This window comes from Nuphar pumila, chromosome 11, assembly GCF_984573655.1.
Source record: "Nuphar pumila chromosome 11, dmNupPumi1.hap1.1, whole genome shotgun sequence".
Lineage (NCBI taxonomy): Eukaryota > Viridiplantae > Streptophyta > Magnoliopsida > Nymphaeales > Nymphaeaceae > Nuphar > Nuphar pumila.
In genome coordinates this window covers 50,289,814-50,300,869 of record NC_143259.1, presented here as the reverse complement: position 1 = coordinate 50,300,869, position 11,056 = coordinate 50,289,814, and the positions used below count along the sequence as shown (strand labels likewise).

Here is an 11,056-nt window from a genome sequence, read left to right as displayed (position 1 = left end):
TTGTATATTTTCTGCACAGTAATACACATATATGCCTAAGCAATGAAAATTTTCTCATTCAGCACATTCTTTTTCTTTCATTTTCACTCTTTTTTTTTTCAACTTTTGATCTCTTGCGCATTCTTCTCATATGAGCACTATTTCGAATGGTCAGTTTTCGTGACCCGTGTAGCGAGCTTTGGGTCAGTGACTCCCAGGCTTGCCAACCTTAGGGCACTAGATACAAAGTATCCCTCAGACTTAATTGCTCGAGTCACTAGACCTTCTATTCTAATAGTTTACGTATAGTCTACCTCTCATCATGTGCAATGTCTCTATCTCTTAGGCTTTCTATGCAGTCCATGTAACAAGCTTTCGAACCGGTGGCTCCCAAACCAGCTGGCTTTGGGGCATCAGGTGTAAAACACCCTTCAGATTCTACTTACTCGAACTACAAAGGCCACAGATATCGACTTAGACAAGAAGATGATCTCCTTCGTTATCCTTTTCGTTAAGATACTCAAACACTTCATCTCGTGTCTGAGTTCCACTACTAGGATTCACGAAGACATCAACAACTAAACGTAGCTCTATTCTTTTAAACTCATTTTTTTCAAACACATCTTTCCATTGCTTATTTCTTTCACAAAACATACTGTGCATACTTATACTAAAGTGATTCAAAATTTTCTAACAATCAAATACTATCTTTTCTTTGAATTATCTCATAAACAACTACTCTATTTGACTCAGTTCAGAAAATAAAATTTTTATGGGGCTTAAAAATTTATAAACTGTTAGATTATGTCAAAAACAATCATATATGCTACACTTTGTTCTCAAATGCCTACTTTGATTACCAGTCATAAAAAAATTTTGACATTTTTGTGTGCATGCATCTAAACCACCCCCCCATGCTTGAATGACACTGTCCCTAGTGGCATACAAAATGAATAAAAATGTAATGCAAATGCACACTAAAAGACACTAACAAAAATATGGGAGAAAGGATAGATACAACCTGATTTGCTCTGAGCTTCTGAAGTTGAATTTCATTTGTTCTTTGAATTCTTTGAAAGCTCTTCCATGCACCTGGTAACTGATACACTAAATGTTAAATTCATCCTGCATACATCAAAACACTAGTTAGCACATGTGAAATGAAATACTAACTAAAGAAAAACACTAAAATGAAAAATAAATAATGTACGTATGATACATCCCTCTGGTCGAATCCTCATGCCTTCGTGAGATGTACTATCTCACACTCACCATCCTGTAAGGCATCTGAAATGAATGGCTTCAGTCTTTGCCCATTTACCTTGAATGTACCTTGGGTCATAGGATGGAATAATGTCACTGCTTCATGGGAAAATACTTCTTTCACGATGTAAGGACCTGTCCATCTCGATCTTAACTTCCCTGGGAATAAATGCAAACGAGAATTGTATAGCCACACTTTCTGATCTGGCTCAAACACTTTCCTGACAATATGCTTATCATGAAATGCTTTTGTGCGAGCTTTGTATAATTTGGCATTTTCATATGCATCATTCCTGAGTTCCTCTAATTCTGAAAGCTGCAGTGCTCTCTCTTTGCCAGCTTGGGTGAGGTCAAAATTCAATTTCTTGATAGCCCAATACGCTCTATGCTCTAGCTCAACAGGAAGATGGCATGCTTTCCCGAATACAAGGCGATACGGGGACATGCCAATGGGAGTCTTAAATGCAGTTCTATATGCCCAAAGTGCATCATCTAAGCGCTGGGACCAATCCTTGCGGTCCGAACGAACTGTCTTTTCTAAAATTCGCTTAATCTCCCTATTGGACACTTCAACCTGTCCACTAGTCTGCAGATGATATGGAGTGGTGAATCTATGATTGACATAATATCTTCTCAGCAGAGAATCTATCTGTACATTCTTAAAATGCTTGCCACCATTGCTAATCATCGCACGTGGCACCCCAAAACGATTGAAAATGTTGTGCTTAATGAACTTAAGCACTACTCTGTGATCATTGGTCTTGGTTGCCACAGCCTCGACCCACTTGGACACATAATCAACCGCCACCAGAATGTATAAATTTCTGAATGAAGGCGGAAATGGTCCCATGAAATCAATGCCCCAAACATCAAAAATCTCGACTATCAAAATCGGAAGCAAGGGCATCATGTCCCTATTGGACATGTTCCCAATCTGCTGGCATCGCAGGCATCGCCTACAGAACTCATGAGCATCCCTGTGGAGTGTGGGCCAATAAAATCCTGACTGTAAAACCTTTGCAGCCGTCTTCCTACTACTAAAATGCCCTCCACAGGCTAACGAATGGGAAAAATTCAGAATGGACTGGTACTCCTCCTCCGGAACACATCTCCTAATGATCTGGTCTGCACAGTATTTGAACAACTCCGGTTCATCCCAATAATAGTGCCTCACCTGAGATAGGAATCTCTCACGCTCATTCTTGTTCCAATGCTCAGGTATCTGCCTCGAAACCAGATAGTTCACAATATCTGCAAACCAGGGTAACTGCGATGTACTGACTGACATGATCTGCTCGTCGGGGAAAGAATCACTGATCGGCTTTTGATCCTGCGTGGTCTCCACGATCAGTCTGGAAAGATGGTCTGCAACTACATTCTCACTTCCCTTCTTATCTCGAATCTCGAGATCAAACTCCTGTAGTAGTAGGACCCAACGAATCAATCTCGGTTTGGTGTCTTTCTTATTCAACAAATATTTCAATGCAGAATGGTCAAAATAGACAACCACCTTCGAACCGAGTAAATAGGACCTAAATTTATCCAATGCGAAAACTATCGCAAGTAGTTCCTTCTCTGTCGTAGTATAATTCATCTGGGCATCAGATAGAGTTCTACTCGCATAATAGATCACATAGGGTTTCCTATTAATGTGTTGTCCTAAAATAGCCCCCATAGCATAATCAGATGCATCGCACATAATCTCAAATGGGAGAGTCCAATCTGGAGGTCTCAAAATAGGTGCAGTAATCAAGGCCTCTTTGAGAATCTCAAAGGCCTTCATACAATCCTCACCGAAATCAAAGGGCTGGTCTTTCTCCAATAACGTGCAAAGCGGTCGAGAGATTTTGCTGAAATCTTTTATGAACCGCCTGTAAAATCCCGCATGCCCTAAAAATGATCGAATCTGCCTCACAGAGGTGGGTGGAGTCAAACGGGAAATGGATTCCACCTTTGCTCTGTCAACCTCAATACCACGCTTGGACACAATGTGTCCTAGCACAATCCCCTCCTGGACCATAAAAATAGCTCTTTTCCCAACTCAGGACGAGATTGGTCTCCGCACACCTACTCAGTACTCGAGCAAGTTTTTGGAGGCAATCTTCAAAAGAAGAACCATACACAGAAAAGTCGTCCATAAAAACTTTCATCACATCATCAATCATGTCCGAGAAGATAGCAAGCATGCACCTCTGAAAAGTAGCCGGGGCATTACAGAGCCCAAAAGGCATACGTCTAAACGCGAAGGTGCCATAAGGACATGTAAACGTGGTTTTCTCCTGGTCGTCAGGATGGACAGCTACCTGATTGTATCCTGAATATCCATCTAGAAAGCAGTAGTAGCTCTGTCCTGCGAGTCTCTCTAAGATCTGATCAATGAATGGCAATGGGAAATGATCTTTTCTAGTTGCCACATTCAGCTTCCTATAATCGATGCAGACTCGCCATCCTGTAGTGGTCCTCATCGGAATTCTCTCACCCTTCTCATTCTCAACCAGAGTGAGTCCTGACTTCTTCGGCACAACTTGAATCGGACTGACCCACTGGCTATCAGAAATAGGGTAAATGATTCCGGCATCCAACCACTTCACCACTTCCTTCATGTTGGGATTTAGCCTTCTCTGCATATCCCTAAATGGTTTGACTTCCTCATCACAATGGATCCTATGCATGCAGAATGAAGGATCAATCCCCTTCAGATCAGCAACTCCCCAGCCAATCGCTACCTTATGCTCTCGAAGAATAGTCAGCAGTCTCTGTTCTTGCTCCTCAGTGAGCAAGGACGAGATGATCACAGGCAGAGTCTCATCATCTCCGAGGTATGCATACTTGAGTGAATCCGGTAAGGGTTTCAGCTCAAGTTTCGGAGGTGACTCAATCGAAGATTTGGCGGGGGTCTCCGTAAGTGGTGGAAGAGGCTCCCTGACCGCTCCCCAAGGTGGTCTCTCTGACGACACTCTAGACACATCTACACTATCTACACCGTTATTCTTCTCTATATGGTACAAATCTAAAGAATCCTCAGTAATGTACAACTCGGGCTGCTCCTCCACTAACTCCTGTGTAATGTCTACATGAAAGCAGTCCATGTCTCCTGCTGGTCCCATCGCGGCATTGAAAATATTCAGCTTTACCTTCCTATTGCCGAATGAGAGATCCATGGCTCCGGTCCTACAGTTGATGCATGCATTGGCAGTTGCCAAGAATGGTCTGCCTAAAATAATCAGAGTCTGGTGCTGGCTGTCTACTCCTTCCATATCAAGAATAATGAAATCGACTGGAAAATAAAAGTCATCCACCTTAACTAGCACGTCCTCCAAGACACCTCTCGGTACCTTGACAGAACGATCTGCCAGTTGAAGCGTAATCAGAGTCGATCTCATCTCTCCTAGCCCGAAAGAATCAAAGAAATACCCGGGCAGAATGTTCACGCTTGCTCCAAGATCGAGCAATGCGCGTTCTATCCGGATGTTCCCTATAATACAAGCAATGATAGGGGCTCCAGGGTCCTTGAGCTTTGGTGGTGTCTGATGCTGAAGTACTGAACTCACCTGCTCAGTCAGATGGACCCTGTTAGGAACTCTCTCTCTAGATTTACGCTTCTGCGTACATAGTTCCTTCAGGAATTTGGCATATGCCGGCACCTGCTGAATAGCATCGAGCAAGGGTAGGTTGATCTGCACATGCTTGAAGATGTCAAGCATGTTATGGATCTTCGCACCTTGCTTCCCTCTATAACTAGGAGACTCTAATGCTTTGGGATAGGGTGGTGGGGGAATATACTCTGCTGGCTCCTCCTCTTTGTGAGAAGGCTCACTCCTATCCTTCTTCTTCTCTGAGGATGAATATAAAGATGATGATGTGGATGAGGATGATGATTGAGCCGACGTAGGTGAAACAATGGTCTCTGGCTCCTCTATCCTCTCTCTACTCTCTCGCTCTCTGCTCTCGACGTGATACTCACGTCCACTCCTCAGGGCCATAACCGATTTAGCCTGCTGCTGTGTCTCAGTATGAAAAAGGCCTCCAGTCATCTGGTCCTTACCCTTCGGGTTCATGACAGCCTGACTCGGCAATGTACCCTCGGGTCTCCTACTAATAGCCTCAGCTAACTGTCCCATTTGCGACTCTAATTTCGCAATGGACTGCGTATGCGAGCTCAAAATCTGGCTACACTTCTCGAAGGCGTTCTGATTAGAGGTTTTCACCTCTTGGAATGCCTGGAGAAGTCTCTCCTCAAAAGATGTCTGCGGGGCAAACTCCTACTGAATTGGGGGAGTGACTGAAGAAGAAGAAGACTGAGAATAGTTCGGTCTTTGAAATGACTGAGTAAAAGATGGCTGCCGAACTGGCTGAGAGGAAGTAGGCATCTGCATGGAAGACTGTGGATTCTTCCATGAAAAATTGGGATGGTTACGCCAACCCGGATTATATGTCGATGAAAATGGGTTATTCGGCGGTCTGACGTAACCCTGAGCTGCCTGAAGTTGTTCTTGAACAAATTCAGGGTACTGAGATGCCGAAGGGCACTCAGTGATCTCGTGTGCCGGACTGGCACAAAGAGTACACACCTGCTGTGTAGTGGATGGTCCTGAGAGAAGCTGGTCCAGCTTCTGAGCAATCATGTCTACCTTGCACTGTAGTGCAGTAGATGGACCAACTTCAAGAACACCAGCTTTCTTCTGAATGCTGGGTGTGGCTCTATCGGATTGAGAGCTCGAAGCATGGTGGAGTGAATTCTCAGCCAATGTATCAAATAGCCTCCATGCTTCGTCCTCGCTCTTCAGCATGAATGTCCCTCCACATGAAGAGTCGATCATCTGACGATTCTTGTCAGACAATCCATCATAGAAGCTCTGCACCAGTTGCTATTTCGGCACCTGATGATGGGGACATTTCCTGAGAAGATCCTTCATTCTCTCCCAGGTCTCATGAAAGCGCTCACCATCTAGCTCTGAAAAGCTAGTGATGGCTCTACGATATTGGTTCGTACGACCAATGGGAAAATATTTCCGAAGAAACTCCTGTTGCAATTGATCCCATGACTCTATTTCTACAGAATCTAAGGAGTTTAGCCAATACTTGGCTTTGTCCTTCAATGAAAAGGGGAATAGAGTCAACCTTAAAGCATCATCATCGAAATTCTGTATCTTAACAGTAGAACAGATTGCGAGGAATTCATCTAAATGTCGGTAGGGATCCTCATGACTAAGGCCATAAAAGGATGAAAGCATTTGAATAATGCTGGCCTTAATCTCATAATGCGGCGCTCCTACATCGGGTCTCCGAATGCAGGATGCCTGAATATAGTCTGTGGGAATGAAGTATTCCCGCAGAGGGCGTGAAAGAACTGGGGGTGGAGGTGGAGGATCCATGTCAGCCATTGTTGCCGAACTTCGATGAGAATGTAAAATTCTCTCTGGGTTGTCAACAAATGGGTGTAATGGGGTTCCTAGACCTCGTCGCCCCTGCATACACTGGTACTAAGACCAGATGTAAGCAAACAACCTAAATCTAAAAAAAATAACTAACACAGGTACTAAAATGTAAATACACAAAATAAACAACTACTAAACAAATATGCTAAACTAATTATGTCAGAATGATTTAACTAAGTAAATGAAATAACAAATTAAACTACTCTAAAGTACTGAAAGGATAAATACAGGAAATCACAAACTAAGTTTTTTTTTTCTAAAACCCACCTGTCTAATCGCTCCTTGCAGAATGAATTTCAAGTGAATCATAGAAAGAACAAAACGTGAATCCTATATTTACTAACTATGTTAATCCTATATTCACTTACTAATCCTACTAACTAAAAATAAAACAACTAATTAGCTAACTAAACAAATTAATAAATCAAACTCTAAGAAATAAAGTAATTAATTCGCCGTTCCCCGGCAACGGCGCCAAAATTTGGTTGATATTTTGAAATGATCTTTTTAAAACAATTATTTTCAACAAAGCTTTGGAAAATCGTCAACCAAAAATATAAAAACCGACTTTCCACAAAGTGGTAAGTACGGGTCAAATCCTCAGGGAACAGGAATTAATCACTAAAATTCTAGAAAAGTTAATTTATTAATGTCAAATGTCAATCTACAATTATAAAATTAATACAACTACAATTAATCAATGAAATGAAAATAAACAAGCACTCAGTCTTCTGCTCCACACCAGGGGTATTTCCATCTTTTCGCCAATTATTCGCTCCTCACACTTGGAAAATAACCCTGGAAACTAAATATTCTTTATAACCTAAAAATACAGAAAAATACAAAGTTAGTATTCTATTCTAATAAGGCAAACAATAACTAAAACTAATTCTACTTTTACGAAAATAATAAAACAAATGCTATTTATCAAACAAAAATTAAATAAAATACTAAATTAATTCTAAAATTGACCAAATTAATTCTACTAATTCTGTATGATGATTATGCAACTCCTAAAATGCAGAAACTACTGAAAACAAGTCTAAATTGCCAAAAATAAGAAAATTACGAAACTGCCCCTAACTAGTGTAAAATAGCATTCTGACAGGTTATCGGAAAACCGCTGTTTGACATGGCAAATGAAGTTCGATTTTCCCGAAATTTGTTCTGTTCTGCAACTTACAGATTAAACAAACTGACAGTTTTTACAGAAATAAAAAACAGTATCCGGAACTCCAGATATAAGCGTTTCAAATTTGGGAAAAATTAGGATATCGCAAGTCCTGTAATTTGAAATCCAGAAAAAACGGTTTTCGCAAAACGCTTAAAAATCAGACCAAATCAACTCCGAATGAGCTGAAATTTGGTATGCAGTTTAATAACACGTCAATAAAGTGAATAGAAGAAAAAAATTTGGAAAACACAGAGTTTTTGCACAGAAAATAATGCTAATGCGACAGGGCAAAAATTTGGTTTTTATTTGAGTGCACTATTCACTTTAAGAATCTATTTTAACACTCTAAAAGACAAATCAAATCTAATACAATCTAAATGACACTGTATAACAGTGTATGTGTAGATGACTATTACGAATATGCTAAATGTACGACGAGCAAAACACGATAAGCAAATTATGACTAGAACTATATTAAATAACCATGCAATTGCAACTATGCTAATCAATAAAATGCAATATGACTACTAAGTTAACTAATATCTAACTATCATTCAAACCATCACAAAACACATTTCACACATACTAAACAAATACAATACACGTACACACACTTCTACACTAAAACTAAATTAGATAAATAAACTAATAAGGATAAAAATCAAAAGAAATAATACTAAATGAACTTAATTCACTAAAGAACAAAGGTTAAGGTTAGGGTTCACTCGGTTGACTCGACTAGGCTCGGTTTTGGCTTGAGTAGGTTCGAATTGGGTTTGGATGAACTCGGATGGAAGTAGGTAGGCTCGGTTTTGACTGGGTTGAGAGAGATAGGCTTGAGCTAAGGTTGACTCAACTAGTTGGGTTCGGTCTTGAGTTGCCTTAGTCAACTAGGTTCGGTTGACTTAGGTGGACTCGGTTTGACCTTAGCTAAGGTTGGATTGGGTTTGGCTAAGGTTGACTCGACCTTGGATTGGTCTTGACTTTGACTTAGGCTAGGCTAGGGTTTGACTTAGTCAACTAGGTTCGAGTTGACTTAGGTTCAACTAAGCTTGACTCAACTTAGGTTTGACTAGGCTTGAATGGGATACGGTAAGCTCGGTTGACTCACTAGATTTAGAATAAGGTTTGACTCGAGTTAGGTCTAGGTCTTGGACTAGGTTGACTGGGGTCGGTTAGAAGGATAGGCACCCAATAAAAAATCAAAGATAATTTTGGAAATGGAGAAGTCCAAAAATCGTCCTTTTTAATGGGGAGTTATAACCTTAAAGAGCTTTTAAATCCCCTTGGGAAACATGGATCAATGCTATTTCCAAAACCAAGGTGAGGGAAAGCCTTTAATTGCAATTAATTCCTTTTTGAGAAGCCAAATCGTCCAACCTAGATAATCACACGATTTTAGCTTTCCAACCAAGAATTTAGGTGCAATTACTTCTTTCTTGAACTCATACACCTACTTTGAAAATTTAATTGATTTTCAAATTGGCTTTTCAAATCTCAATTTGTAACTCCCTATTAATAGGCAATCCAGAATTAAATCTTTCTTTAAATAGTCCACACGATTTTTGAAACTTAACTTTTTCCAAAAACTTTCCACATTTCAATGCATTAATTGCTTCTCTTCTCAAAAATCGCCAACTCTAAAATGGCTTCACTTTCTAAAAAGTATTAAATCTACCTAGGGAATAAAAGGAATTAAAGGGAAAAACGATTTCCTAAGAGTTTAATGCTAACCTAATTCTCAAAACCTACTTAATTAACCCCTAAAAACGGCTAGAAAAGAAAGACCTAATACATTGAACCTAGACACCTTCCTAACTCAACTAATGACCATTAAGACTTTCTAAAAAATCGACCAAGAGCTCAAGGAGAGCTCTAATGGCTGCCGCCCCACCTTGGGGAAGAAGAAGAACCACACGAAAATAAAAAAAAACTAAAATTGTAAATTAACAAAAAGCAATAAAACTAAATAACCACTATTTTGATAAAACTCAATTAGAAAATAATACAAAGGACTCCTAATTACACAAAGACTAACAAGAACAGCACTATGCTGGAATTAAAAACATGAAAAAAAAAACTTGATTTTTGTAATTTTCTACTATAGGCTCAAAACACAAAAAACGAAAAATGATTAAAACGATTAATTAAATCAATTCTAAAACAATGAAATGACTAACACCAATTTATACTACTGTTAACATACTAAACACACAGTAAGCAACACGACTTACCACTCTAAACACCCTTTTAACAACAATGCAAAGATCGGCTAGAATATCTCTAGCCGATTTTTTTTCTTTTTTTTCAAAAATAAAATCAAAACAAGACACAAACACAACCCACGAATAAAATAAATTAAAATGACATTTTCTAATGAGATTTTCAGCAAAACAACACAATACACATGCTGGAAGAAACAACAATATCAAAACAAAAATTATTTTTTTTTGTGAAAATCAAGAATCGGCTAGAATAAGTCTAGCCGATTTTTGGATTTTGTTTTTTAATTGAACACAAAGAAATAACACATAATCAAACAATTAAAATGAATCAAATTGAAATCTTTTTATTGGATTTTCTGTAAAAACTCCACAATGAGACACGTTGGGAGCAAAAGCTCAAATCGGCTAGAAAAACTCTAGCCGATTTACACGTTTTTCTTAAAAAATGATGAAAATCGATATTCAAGCATGTAAACAATAAAACAAACCTAGATCTAACGTGCTGGTCTATGCACGGACTCTATTCTAAGGTTGAAAACAAAAAGAAAACAAGAAACACTCAGAAAATAAAGAAAAGAAAACCAACACCCAATTCGGTTTTATCTAGAAGAGAAGGAAGAAGAAGACCTACCTTTTGGAAGATCCAACGACCGGGGGGATGAAGAAGAGCGGACCGTGGCTGGAGATGGACGTCCTATACAGTTCGAGAATGCTGTACTTCACCAAAATCGGTACCTTTTGCAGCTGCTACACGTTGGAGATCCACCGACGATGGAATGTGAGCCGATTCGCGATCGGAGGGTGTAGAAAGCCGGATGGAGGTAGGGCCGGCTCACCTTGGTGGTGTGTTGCGCACTCCCGCCCAAGGTTAATGGTCTCCACCTCTGCTACACCTGCAAAAATACAGAAAAATGGTGAATACTACAGCAAGGAACAAGAAAGAAATGAAAAGAAACCAAAGAAAGCTTGAAAGTATG

The 11,056-nt window shown here is 39.7% G+C and overlaps 1 non-coding gene across 1 annotated transcript; it reads left to right on the top strand.

Annotated features, from left to right (window-relative positions):
* Positions 1 to 6,120: 6,120 nt before the first annotated feature.
* LOC149822364 (small nucleolar RNA R71) lies at positions 6,121 to 6,223 on the top strand. Its single transcript, XR_016426245.1, has one exon. It is a non-coding gene; the product is annotated as a small nucleolar RNA R71 (small nucleolar RNA).
* Positions 6,224 to 11,056: the final 4,833 nt, after the last annotated feature.